This window comes from Chionomys nivalis, chromosome 1 (assembly GCF_950005125.1).
Source record: "Chionomys nivalis chromosome 1, mChiNiv1.1, whole genome shotgun sequence".
Classification (NCBI taxonomy): domain Eukaryota; kingdom Metazoa; phylum Chordata; class Mammalia; order Rodentia; family Cricetidae; genus Chionomys; species Chionomys nivalis.
In genome coordinates, this window is record NC_080086.1 from 62,896,097 (window position 1) to 62,910,520 (window position 14,424).

Here is a 14,424-nt window from a genome sequence, read left to right on the forward strand (position 1 = left end):
TTCTGAATCACCGTCCAACATCTTGTATTTTAATTTCTTGCTTTATTGATTTTCATGCACTACCGTAGATAATGTTGTGTCTAGTGGTTGCTCAGTAAGTTCTTGTTGAGTGAATTCATGCTTGGAATTGCTCACATCTGCCCGTCCTGTGCAGACTGCTGTACTTGGCTAGCCGTGGGAGGAGGATCAGGATTACACCGCGCTGCTGCTTTTGGACTTTGAGTGTTTAACTGCTCCTTCCTGTGGACTCGGGGAAACTCCAGTGAAACGAAGGTCCACACTACTCCACGATGATAACACAGGCCACGGGTGGATTAGGGTGGCAGGGTACGGTGACTGGCAGAGACTGAGGCTGGGTGGTCCATCTGATGCCAAGGTGAAATCATCCAACATCAACAGGCCAGAAACCCATTTACCATCTTTAATCCAGACCTCATTCCTTATCTAGTGGAAAACACCCAAAAAACTTAATCAAAATTGTTCAGGTCTGAGGACTGAAAAAAGAAATTGTGGCACATCCACCTCCTTTAGAAGGGATCCTTTGAACTGGTCTTGGTGGTTGGTTAAAGCCAGAGAAAACCTGTCAGGAAGGAGGGAGGGAGGGACGGAAAGAGAGAGGAAGGGACAGAGGGAGGGAGGGAGGGAGGGAGGGAGGGAGGGAGGGAGGGAGGGAGGGAGGGAGGGAGAAAGAGGCCAGCCAGCCTACCATCCTGTTGGTGGTGTTGGCAGCTCATGCCTTTAATCCCAACACTCCAGAGGCAGAGGCAAGTTGATCTCTGTGAGTTCGAGGCTAGCCTGGTATACAGAGGGGAAAAAAAATGGGTTGTTTTGTTTGTTTACTTTTTTCTTTTTTCTTTTTCTTTTTTTTTTTTTTTTTTTGGAGAGGGTGTTCAAGACAGGGTTTCTCTGTGTAACATCTCTGACTGTCCTGGAACTTTCTTTGTAGACCAGTCTGGCCTTGAACTCACAGAGATCCGCCTGCTTTTGTCTCCCAAGTGCTGGGATTAAAGGCATGTGCCACCACCACCCCACAACAGTATTTTTTTTTTTTTTAGTAATAAAAACTTAGAGTTTCTCTCTATAGATCTGGCTGTCCTGTATGTCACTCTGTAGACGAAGCTGGCCTTGAACTCAAAGATCCTCATGCCTTTGCTCCCAGAGTGCTGGGATTAAAGGTTTGCACCCATGCATGGAATAAAAAATTTTTTAAAGAAGGGGAGCGATGCACATGCATGGGTGATAGCATGGGGAGCTGAGTCTACACACGACTAGTGATGCTTCACATTACTTAAGATTACCTACTATTGTAGAGCTGTCCAGATGGAACTAAAGTTGCCTGCTGATTCCATTGTCATAAAAACAGCTTGTTATACAGTAGCTATCTTCCCCATCTATGAGCTTCTGGAGCTCCTGAAGGGGCGGGTCCTACAGAACCAAAGCCCCAGGATCTCCATGACTCGGCAACAGAAGAATATCAGAGGAATCTCCGTGAGGATTCAATATCAATGGTGTGGCAGAAGAAAGAGGACTGGAACCAGACCAATGACTCATGGCAATGAACATTTGCAAGGAAAGCTGGTTGGACAAAAAGGGAGATTGGGTGACACACTGCGGCTTCCTCGGTGAGACTTTTTTTCTTTTTTTACTTTCTTCTTGAAGGGAAGTTGCAAAGTCGGAGGGCAGATATGGAAGCACTGGAAAATGAGTGGTATTGAGGCGCATGATGTGAAATTCACAAAGAATAAAAAAGATGGGAAAAACTTCAATTAACAGACTAGACATATTATAAATTGAGGAATCTTGGACCAATCAATAATACTTCTGATTTTATTAACAGTTTAGTCCTGCAAAATACTCTGTGACTTTCTAGACTCTGAATTTGTGACATTCTACAGTCTGTATCTGTGACTTCCTAGACTCTCTAGATTGTGACATTCTACAGTCTGTATCTGTGACTTCCTAGACTCTCTAGATTGTGACATTCTACAGTCTGTGTCTGTGACTTCCTAGACTCTCTAGATTGTGACATTCTACAGTCTGTATCTGTGACTCTCTAGACTCTCTAGATTGTGACATTCTACAGTCTGTATCTGTGACTTCGTAGACTCTCTGGATTATGACATTCTACAGTCTGGATTAGACATGCTGGGTTTTTTTTTTTTCCAATGTTTTTCTTCTGCCTTAAGATTTTGTTTTTTAGCCGGGCTGTGGTGGCGCCCGCCTTTAATCCCAGCACTCGGGAGGCAGAGGTAGGCGGATCTCTGTGAGTTCGAGGCCAGCCTGGTCTACAAGAGCTAGTTCCAGGACAGGAACCAAAAGCTACGGAGAAACCCTATCTCGAAAAATCAAAAAAAAAAAAAAAAAAAAAAGATTTTGTTTTTTAAATGTATTTTTTGCCCTGAAGTACGTGTTAATTTGACGGGAACTCTGATTTTAAAAATCAGCGCTTAATTTTCTAATTAATTATAAGTTCTAATAAATTAAAAGTTAATTTTTTATAAAAGGTTTTTTAAAGAAAGAAGTTTGTGAATTATCTGTCTTTCTTTCTTAAGATTTATTTATTTTATGTATATGAGTGTTTTGTCTTCTGCATACCAGAAGAGAGTATTGGCTATCACAGGACTACAGATACAGGCAGTTTTGAGCTGCCATGTGGGTACTGGGACTTGAACCCAGGACCTCTGGAAGAGCAGTCAGTGTTCTTAACCGCTGAGCCATCTCTCCAGCCTATTTGTCTTCTTTCATTGCAGAGCTTTTGGAGTCATATCCAAGAATCATTGTTTAAACCAAGATAAATCTCACCCCTGTTTTCTTCAAATAGTATTATAGGTTTTCCTCTTACATTTAGCTCTTTGAGCCACTTTTATTAGTTTTGATGTATGATATGAGGTGCAGGGAAATATTAGAGGGACCAAGAAGTGGGAGGAGGGTATTAAGATTGGGTATGATCAAAATACATTGCTTACATGTATAAATTGTCAAAAAAAAACAAATAAAGAAAATTAGGAGCTATAGAGATGGCTCAGAGCAAGCGCCTGTCACTCTTCCAGAGGACCAAGAGGCCAGTTTTCAGAACAAATATCATAGGCTCACAACTGACCGTAACTCCAACTCCAGGGGATGTAATGCCCTCTTCTGGCCTTCAGGGCACCTACACACATTTGTGCACATGTATACACACAGACAACATAAATAAAAAGTAAAATTAATTCTGGAAAAAGGAGTGGTTATTGTTATAACATTTTATCACCACAGTCCCCAGCTTAAAAAGAAAATCTAAAGTATATAATATGGATTTCAGGTCTTCCTCTGACATCACCAACTCTTTTCTGTCTTGTTTTGCAGAAGCCAAAAAGTGAGATAGGAAGCTAGGGACTGCCAGTCCAGCAAAACGACTTGGGGAAAGTCTAAATGTCTCAGTGTGATTTAGAGAAGGCTCAGGGTCACCCCTTGCTTCAGGATAAGACTCCAAGCCCGTAAAAAGAATGCTTGTTTAGCATGCACGAAATCTTGGGTTTGTTTATCACATTATCACATAAACTGTGCTTGACACACACTTGTAACCCCAGCTCTCAGGAGGGAAAGGCAAGCCTGGAAGTTCAAGGTCATCACCAGGCAGTGGTGGCTCACCCCTTTAATCCCAGTACTTAGGAGGCAGAGGCAGGCGGATCCCTATGTGTTCAAGACCAGTTTGGTCTACAGAGTGAGTTCCAGGACTGGCTCTTTGTCTTTTGTCTTGAAAATCAAAACAAAACAACAACAACAAAAAGCCAAAAAAGGTCATCATTGGCTATGTAATGACTTTGAGGCTAACCTGGGATACATGAATCTCTTTCTAAAACAGACTAAAACAGAACACACACACACATACAAACACAGACAGACAGACAGACGAGTTGGGTGTAGTCATACATAGCTATAGTACCAGAAACTTGGAAGATTGAAGCACAGGCAGATTGCCATGAGTTCAAGGCCAGCATGGCTGCTACAGTAAGTTCCATGATATGTAGCCAGGACCACATATCAGGACTCTAAAATTAAGTCAAAACAAGCAAATGAAAAATTACAATTGATAGCACAAAATTCCTCATCTATCGCCTTTCTGCTGGGAATTCACTGTTTCCAGCTTTTTATTTAAAAAAAAAAAAAAAAAAAAAAAAAAAAAAAAAGCTACTATGAGAGCCCGTCTTCTGATGTGCCTCCTGGATTCTCACGCCAAGGATGGGTTGCTGGGGACACACAACCCTTCCTGATAGCACTGACAGTTTCCCTAAGTGCTTCTCCCAATTTAAATACCACCAAGGGTCTATATGTTCTCCTCCAGCAGGCTAGATAGATAGATAGACATTATATATTTCATATAATATATATTATCTCAGTGGAGTCTGATTTGTTTTTCCAAAGTGGAAAATCATTCATCTGCTTGCTGTACAACCATAATACTTTGTGCTCAGCAGAGGGGATGAAACCAACTCACGCTGGGGAAGCCCACCCCATTTCCTCAGTATCCTGAGTTAATAGTAGCCTCATCCTGAAACAGACATAGAAACACCCAGAATCATGTTTATCCAAAGATCTGACACTTGAGGCTCAGTTAAGTTGACATCTAAAATAAGTGATTACAAGTCATCTCTCCACCTTCAGAGTCCTTGCTGCAGCTGGTGCCTGGCACACAGTAGGTCTTCTGAAAATAACAGTTAAATGGCAGGACCCAGATTCCAGCACTAATACAAACAACTCCAGGTTTATTTATCCATTTGTTTTTTGTTTGTTTTTAAAGATTTATTTATTTATTATGTATACAACATTCTGCCTGCATGTATGCCCACACGCCAGAAGGGGGCACCAGATCTCATTACAGATGGTTGTGAGCCACCATATGGTTGCTGGGAATTGAACTCAGGATCTCTGGAAGAGCAGCTGGTGCCCTTAACCACTGAGCCATCTCTCCAGACCCCTATCCATTTGTTTTTGTAATAAGAAATTCCTTCAGGTGGCTGAAGAGATGGCTGAGAGATTAAGAGCACTGGCTGCTCTTACAAAGGACCCAGGTTCGAGTCCCAGCACCCATGTGGCATGATCCAAGAGATCTCATATCCTTCTCTGACTTCCAAGGGCATCATGCATACACACACACACACACACACACACACACACACACACACAAAAAAAAAAAAAAAACCATAAAATGAACAAATCTCTGTTTTCTACAAAAAATAAATTCCCTCTGGTTGGAGGGCTAGCTTGGTAGTAGAGTGCTTGCCTGGCATGTGGAAGACCCTGGGTTCGAGCCCTAGCATTGCAAGAAGCAAAGGAGCAAGAGCTTCTCTCAGGCTGGGGATGGAGCTCAGGAAGAAAGGAGGAGGAGAAAGAGGGAAGGAAGGGAGAAGGGAAGGAGAGAGGGAGGAAGGAAAGGGGCTAAGGAAAGGATGGAGAGGAAAAGGAAGGGGAACAGAAAATTCTCTCATGTTGGCCACTCATGGAGGAGAAAAAGCATAGAAGAAAGATTAGTCTCTGTAAATGGTGACTTTCCTTTCATGTGATGAAGCTGAAAGAACCCTGAACCGGGCGTTTTGTGGGCCCTCAGATCTTAGCGGTGAAGCTCACCCCCATCATCCTCTTCTATGTGTTGGTTAGCTTCTATGTGCAGGCTACTGGGAGCTGCTTTCCTGTTACTATGGCACCCACCAGAGGAGAAGCATCATCTGCAAGATCCTCTGCCCTGCAGGAGGGGTGGTGTAGGAAGGGCTGCCAGTGACTCACCAGGAGCTGGCGACAGTGAAGTAGAAAGGGCTCGGCACATCTCCACCCACAGCAAACTGAAGAATTAGGGCACCGGCTAAAACTAATAGGAGTGTCTGACTGTGTCCCCCAGGCTGCTCCCCACCAAGGCCACCATGCATGAGGACTGTCAACACTGGGTTTTCCTGAGTCCATAGGTATTATAGTTAAAAGATCCCCAGGAACAAGTCTGCCTTTCCCATGATAGTCCCCACCTTAATACAGGATGCTGTGGGGTGTACACAGACATACATGAGCACACACATTTCATCATCAAAGACGCAGTTCCATCGGCTTCCTGGGAGACACTGATGTTTCTGCAGTGGGCTTGGAAACACTGTGAAAGGTCAGTCTCCAGGCGATTCCATTTTCTTAGTCAAAAAATATAAGGGGTGCTGGCTGCTGAAGCAATGGCTTAGCAGTTAAAAGCCCTTACTGCTCTTCCAAAGCACCTGAGTTTGAGTCCCAGCACCCACATGGCAGCTCACAGCTGTCAGTAACTCTGGTTTCAGGGCCTCTGGCACCCTCTCTGACTTCCAAGGGTACTGGAAACACAAATAGTGCATGTAGGCAAAACACTCATACACATTAAGACACACATACACATTGATACACACACACATACACACCATCATCACCACCACACAACCACCAGGAACCTTCTACATATTGTTTATGGTTCTAATGACAGCCAAACATAAATTGATGGGGTTGGTTGGAGGGACGACCCAGACGTGGACTGCCTATGAGCCAGACAGGGCACATGAAAGAGGAAAAGGAAGAGAAAGAAGGGGCAGGAAAGAGGGAAAATCCTGGGCAGGGGAGAGAGCTATTCACTTATATAACCATTAAAAGAAGGCAGCCAGCCATTCTGGTACATTCCTGCAATTCCAACATCAGGAGGCTGAGGCCGCCTTGGCCTCAGTGAGGACCTGTTCTGCAGAGAAGGGAGGGGATCACTATCTGGTATATTGGGAGGGGGAAGGAGGGGTCCAGGCTGTGAGCAGAGTGGTAGCAGGGAACAGATATAAAAATTTGGGGCTGGAAATAAAGGTGAAAAACTGCAGGGTGTTTTTTTTTTTTTTCCTGACTTCCAACATCAAAGGAGGGGAGATAAGAGGACAGAACAGCAGCCCTGATGGGAAACCCTCCCTGCTAGGACCTACAGGGCCTTGGGACTTGATGACAGCCATAAGCAAAGTAAAGCTGAGAGCAGGATAGAGCCACCAGCAGCAGTCCAGAAACTCAACAAGTTTATTACATATACAAAAATGAATGGTTAACTCATCTGTAGGGGAGCATCTCAGGTTACAGACATGGGGATGCACAGGCTGAGGTTGGCATTTTCTGCACATACTGGTTTTAGTTAAAGGTCAACTATTCATCAACATTCATACACAGGCCAGGAGAAAGCCTTGCCATCCGCATGAGTCTATGCTCACTCATAGTGGGGTACACTCTCCCAATCCCTTTCTAGTTTTGGCAACCTCACTGATTGGTCATTATTCTTCATATTGTCATATTCAGGTAGCCAATCAGGGTTCATCAAATATAATGCCAGGCCGTGGCTGTGCACACCTTTAATCCCAGCACTCTGATGATGGTGGTGGTAGTGTATGTGTTTTAATGCATCTGAGTGTTTTGCCTGCATGAATATATGTGCACTATTGTGTGCTCAGTGCCTTTGGAGATCAGAGAGAGTGACAGATTCCCTGAAACTGGAGTTACTGACAGTTGTGAGCTGCCGTGTGGGTGCTGGGAATCGAACTAAGGTCCTTTGGAAAAGCAGTAAATGCTCTTAACTGTTAAGCCATTGCTTCAGCAGTCGGCACCCATGATATTTTTTGACTAAGAAAATGAAATCACCTTGGAAACTGACCTTTCAGAGAGACAGAAGTAGATGGATCTTTGGTTTTGAGGCCAGCATAACCTACAGAGCAAGTTCCAGGATAGCCAGGGCTACACAGAGAAACCCTTCTCGTAAAGGAAATGACCAAAAGAAATCTGTATAAACCCAGTGCCCAGCCCAGTGTGGCCAATCTAACCAGACTCCTGGGTAAAGCAAGTTACCCCTGCCTCAGCTGAGACCTGCTGCTTATACCAGGGAACAGGTGCCTACCGCATCTGCTTCTATTTTTTTCCCTTTGAGACAGAGTTTCTCTGTGGCTTTGGTTCCTGTCCTGGAACTAGCTCTTGTAGACCAGGCTGGTCTCGAACTCACAGAGATCCACCGGTCTCTGCCTCCAGAGTGCTGGGATTAAAGGCGTGCGCCACCACCGCCCGGCTGCTGCTTCTTTCACAGGTAGCTTGTTCCCGCTGCAGATCCCCAACGTTGGGGGCCCACAGTGAGCTCAGAAATGTAACAGCTGCCATCATCGATCTCGGGTCAGCCACTACTGAGGGTTCAGAGCTTCTCCTTTCTAATAGAGCGTCACCTCCATGCGAAAAGTCTTCCTGGCCTGTTCACCTTTCTGTACACCACTTCAGTCTTAGAAGGTCGGCACTGCAAGCACCCTCGGGACCAAAACAGGAACCAGCTGTTCCAATAGTAGTTTAATTATTGTAAAGAGTTGGTTGGGGTCTTGCTATGTTGTCTCCAACTTCTGAGTTCAAAGGAACCTCCTAGTTCAGCCTCCCCAGTGGCTGTGACTGCTTAGCCATTAAGAAGCAGTGCCGCCATTATACTGAATTTACTAGTCTTAGTTTAAAATTTGCTTCAGAATTAGGGGAACCAGCAAAGCATTTTGGGTAGCTAGCTGTATAAACTTAGAATCTGTTAGATGGGGGAGGGGTGTTACAGGTTCAGGCGCCACAAGATTTTAAGCACGACTGGCTATTTTCTATCTCTTAATTTTTAAAAATTAATTAAGTTTTTGGAACAGTGCCTCACTTTGGTAGTAGCCTTGGTTGGTTTGAAACTAGCAGTGATCCCCCTGCCTCAGTGTGTCTAGTTATCACAATGATTACAGGTGTCTGCCACCACACTCAGTTAGAATGTTAGCTCTCCTTATGGTTCCCCCAACACGCTTCTTACAGAAAGAACCCAAGACAATCCATGAAAATGACAAATCTGGTTCCTGAGAAGTCCTTATCCCCTGTTCCTGCCGCTTCCTCTTGTCACTGCCCATCCCCCTCTCTTCTGTCACTGCCCACCCCCTCCTCTTCTGTCACTGCCCACCCCCTCCTCTTCTGTCACTGCCCATCCCCCTCCTATCACTGCCCATCCCCCCCGTCACTGCCCATCCCCCCTGTTAACTATCGCTGTAGAGGATCTGATGCCCTCTTCTGGCCCCTGTGGGTCTTTGAACTCAGGTGCATAAGCCCACACATATATGCATCATTAAGAAAAAAAGAGGCAGGTGATGGTGGCGCACGTCTTTAATCCCAACACTTGGCAGGCAAAACAGGAGGATATCTGTGGGTTTGAGGCCAGCCAGAGCTACACAGAGAAACCCTGTCTCGGAAGAAGGAAAGAAGAAAGGAAGGAAAGAAGGAAGGAAGAAATGAAATAATTAGCTGGGCATAGGGGCACACGTCTTTAATCCTAGCAGTGGAGAGACAGAGGAAGGCAGAGCTCTAAGAATTCAAGGCTAGACTGGTCTACATAGTGAGCCGCAGAATACCCAAAGCTACATAGTGAGATCTCATCTCAACTATGTGTGTGTGTATGTGTGTGTGTCTGTCTGTATGTGTGTATGTGTGTGTCTGTGTGTGTGTCTGTGTATGTATGTGCGTGTGTGTATGTGTGTGTGTGTGTGTATAAATGAAAGAAAGAAAGACGAAATATTTTAAAAATAAAGTAACTGATTTGGCAGAGTATGGGACTTAATGACTTTGTTGAGACACATGATTGGTGATAAGGGCTGGGAGGAGCTCCCAGCTATCATCAAAGCAGAAACCAGGAAAGAAGAAAAAAAAAACATGGAAAACTTCCCAGCTGCAATTGGAGCCAGGAACAGACTGTGTTTGACTGCTCACAACGACGGTCTTGGACAGCACGCTGATGATGACTGTCTAGGAGGGGCTACGGCAACAGGATGGCTCCCAGCCAAGATCACCGCAGCAGCCCTAGTGCAGACTCGCAGCGCAGGCTGTGGTGTCCTGAGGACAGAGTACTTGTTTCTGCAGTACTGCCTTGGAGGGAAGAGAAGCAGAATCCAGGACCTGGCTGGGAACTCTGGGTAGGCTTGGGGCATCCTCCCCGTGTTTGATGGCTCTCCTTTGATTTCAGCTTGCATACACACACCCAGCCTATACAAGCAGGCTTTTTGAAGCTCTGGAGACATGCAGGATTCTGGTCAGGGTCCGAGACGCTGCAGTCTGCTGCTTCAGCCGCAGGGAGAACATGCTGAGGTTGCCTACCTGAAGCTGCTGCTCTTTGGAGGAGACTTACTGGAGAGAGATCCTTCCAAGATGCTGTAGTCTGCTGCTTCAGTCTTTGAGACGTTGGAGACCCATTAGCTCCAGCCTCTTATTGGCTAATTCTTACATATTGATCTAACCCATTTCTAATATTCTGTGTAGCACCACGAGCTAGCTTACCAGGAAAGATCTTAACCTGCGTCTGTCTGGAGTGGGAGAATCATAGCGACTGCCTGACTCGGCTTCTTTCTCCCAGCATTCTGTTCTGTTTACTCCGCCTACCTAATTTTCTGTCCTATTAAAGGCCAAGCAGTTTCTTTATTAATTAACCAATGAAAGCAACAGATAGAAAGATGACCCTCCTCCATCAATCCTCCTGCTTTAGTCTTCCAAAGAGCTGAGACTTCAGGTGTGTACCACTGTGCTTGAAGAAGTGCCTACCCTAAAACAGGACAACAGAGAAGTTTTGCGAATGTAATATATAAACTACATTATCATACATAATCCATTTTCTTTCTATTTTTGAGTCATGGTTTCTCTGTGTTGCCTTGGATGTCCTGAAACTCCCTCATAGATCAGGTTGGCCTCAAACCCAGAGATCTGTCTGCCTCTGCCTCTCTCTCTTTTCTTTCTGCTGCTGCTGCTGCTACTGCTGATTCTGAAGACAGCAGCGGCTGTCCAATGCCAGGAACACTGGTGGTGAAACCCATGAGCAATGAGTCTCCCACCTGAGCATGTGAAGCTGCGTCTGGTAGCTCCTCGTCCTCCATCTGCTTTTCCATTGACATGCTTTATCCGTATCCAAGTATGATAGTGCCTGCCTGTTATCCCAGCACTTGGGAAGCGGAGGCAAGAGGATCAGGGTTTCAGTTGTCCTCCCTGGTTACCCAGTTTGAGGCCAGCCTGGGCTACATGACACTCTGTCTCAAACAAACAAAGATCCTTTATTCTATTGCTATAAGTACAATGCTTATCAAAATTAACATTGAAAACATGTAGAGAAAGTGATTATTTTCAGGTACAGAAAGCAGTAAGATAAACAAAACAGTTTTGAAACTGGTTTTCCCAGTCTCAAATTTAACAAAGCAAATAAAACAACTCCAACTTCCTCAGTGTTTATAGAATTCTTTTTTTTAAAAAAGGCAGCTTGCACAGACCTATAACCCCAGCAACTGGGATTATGGAGGAAGGAGATCAAGAACTTTAAGTCTTGTGACTAGAGAGATGGCTCAGTGGTTAAAAGCACTGGTTACTCTTGCAGAGGACCAGGGTTCAATTCCCAGCACCCACATGACAGCTTACAGCTGTCTGTAACTCCAGTTCCAGGGAATTCAACAACCTCACACAGACATATATGCAGGAAATACCAATTCACTGAAATAAAATTAAATGCATTTTAAAAAGTCATTCTCAGTTACACAGTGAGTCTGAGGCCAGCTTAAGTCACATGACACCTGTTGAAAAAGGGGGGAGGGGCCTAGAACAATATATCTATCTTATGTGCATTGGTGTTTTGCCTATATATATATTCTGTGTGAGAGTGTTGGGTCCCCTAGAACTGGAGTTACAAACAGTTGTGAGCTGCCCTGTGGATGCCGGGAACTGAACCTGGGTCCTCTGCAAGAAGAATCAGAACTCTTAACCACTGAGCCAACTCAGTGTTAACAGACCCTTGCTGTTGCTTTTAAAGAGGACTCAAGTTCAGCCCCCAGGCCGGGTGGTGGTGGCACACGCCTTTAATCCCAACACTGGGGAGGCAGAGGCAGGCGGATCTCTGTGAGTTCGAGGCCAGTCCAGTCTACAAGAGCTAGTTCCAGGACAGGCTCCAAAGCTACAGAGAAACCCTGTCTCGAAAAACCAAAAAAAAAAAAAAAAAAAAAAAAATTTCAGCCCCCAGAGCACTCACAATGTGGGGCTCACAACCCCCTTAACTCCAGATCCAAAGATTCTGACACCCTCTCTCTGGCCTCTGCTGGCACACACACACACGCACGCACACACACACACGCACATAAACATGAAACAAATCTTTAAGAGAAAGATAGCTCTTGAGAGGCAGAGGTATGAAGATCATGAGTTCAAGCCAACCTTGCTCCACCAGGCTGCAGGCTGTGTGTCTGCACATGGGCACACAGTGCAGTGATTCTTCCACACCTGAACTCGTACGTGAAGATGGCTCGTTGCACGCAGACCTCAGAAGTTCAACGTTTGCCGCATTAGAGAACCGAGGTGTTCAAGAGGAGCAGGAGGACTGGCTCACTCTTGGTTCTAGAGTTCATTGACTAGCCTGCCTGGTCCTTGACAGAACCTATCCCTACTGATGACATTGGTGGCCTGGCTGTAGCAGCTTCTGCAGCACAGACAGGGTGGCCCAGATTGTCAGTGTTTCTAACCATATTTATGATGTTTGTTGACAATCAACCCCCCCCCCCCAAAATACGACAGCGTCTTGGAGCTCATCCTCAGTCTACATCTTCAGGAGCTTCCCATGGGCCTTGGCATATGCCTTCTGTCACTGCTGTCCACTGTGAAAGCCAAACTTTGGCTGGTTGTTCTAGAAGCAGAGCACATGGTGACTGGATCTTGTCCTGTCCCACACAACTGTCCCACACAAGAGATGGCCTCCTTCTCCTCCTCCTCCTCCTCCTTCTTCTTTTGGTTTGGTTATTCAAGATAGGGTTTCTCTGTATAGCTTTGGAGCCTGTCCTGGAACTCGCTCTGCTGATCAGGCTAGCTTTGAACTCACAGAGATCCTCCTGCCCCTGCCTCCCAAATGCTGTGATTAAAGGCGTGCACCACCACTGCCTGGTCAGAGATGACATTCTATTTTTTTTAATATTTATTTATTATGTATATAGGTATATAGTGTTCTGTCTACATGTATGCCTGCTGATCAGGAGAGAGTGCCAAACCTTATTACAGATAGTTTTGAGTGACCATGTGGTTGCTGAGAATTGAGCTCAGGACCTCTAGAAGAGCAAGCAGTGCTCTTAACCACCGAGCCATCTCTCCAGCCCGGGATGATGTTCTTATGTGCAACACTCTCTCTATCTTGAAAACCATGGTAGAAATAGTGGTCACAATTTTACTCAGGTTAGTTTGGACAGAATTGCCATCTTCCGGATGGCATCCAAGGATGCTTATAAAGATGGGCACCTTTTTGTTGTTGTTGTTGTTATTGTTGTTGTTTAAAAAAAAAATGCCTTCCCGCACTTGGGAGGCAGAAGCAGGTGATCTCTGTTGAGTTCTACGACAGCCTTGTCTACAAATTGAGTTCCAGGATAGGCTCCAAAGCTACAGAGAAACCCTGTCTTGGAAAAAAACAAAACAAAACAAAACAAAACAAAAAAACCCTTGAAGAGGTTTGCAAAGATCCTCGTGTACAGGTGGAAGCGTCTCCAGCTAGAGACTTCAGCTGCAGCTGCCGCCCCAGATGCTGGTTCCACTTCCGCAGGTCTCTGGAGCAATATGCTATTGGATCTTGGGGCTTAAGCCATGAGCCTCTGGCTCTGCCCATCCAAACCCAAGGCCTCGGGCACTCAGGGGCCTAGTGCTGCCAGCACTGCCATGTGAGAATTGTGTGCCTGCCCATAATTCCAGTCTGGGTAGATTGGAAGTGTGGCGAACTATCGCCGCCATTACAAGATTGCGCCGAGAGCCTGATAAACAAGTGTGTTTTGGCGTGTTAGACCAACGTCTCTACCGCCTGATCTTGCTCTTGATCTGCCCAGCAACAGCTGCATCCAATCCCATGCGGCCCCGTCTCTTTGGTTCGGAACACGCCCATTCTCCCTGTATATATTCAGCCGCTTTCCGCCACTCGGGGCCCCCTACTTCCACCAGTCAACTGTAACTGAGTGCACTTCAATAAAGCGTGATAGAGAAGAATCCTGTGTCGGTGGTCTTCACTTCATCGCTGGTCGAGTCTTGGCGGGCCACATGGAAGAACCCCAGCCAACTCATTGTTAACAGCTGGACTTCTTTACAAGGTGATTGAGGACCCAAGGGGACTGTTTTAAGAGTCACTCTGGGGCTAGAGAAACAGCTCGTGGTCAAAAGCCTCTGCTGCTCTTGTAGAGGTCCTCAGTTCAGTTACCAGCACCCACAGTTCACAACAGTTTCTTCAGCTCCAGGGGTTCCAGTGCCCTTTTCTGGTCTCAGCAAGGAGCCAGCGATTGTGAAACTGGAAGGTGTGTTGTGATTGGTGAAAACACATAACATGTCCTTGTATTGGCTATATATCTAGGTTCATTTTTGCATACATCTACGTCTGTGTGCCCT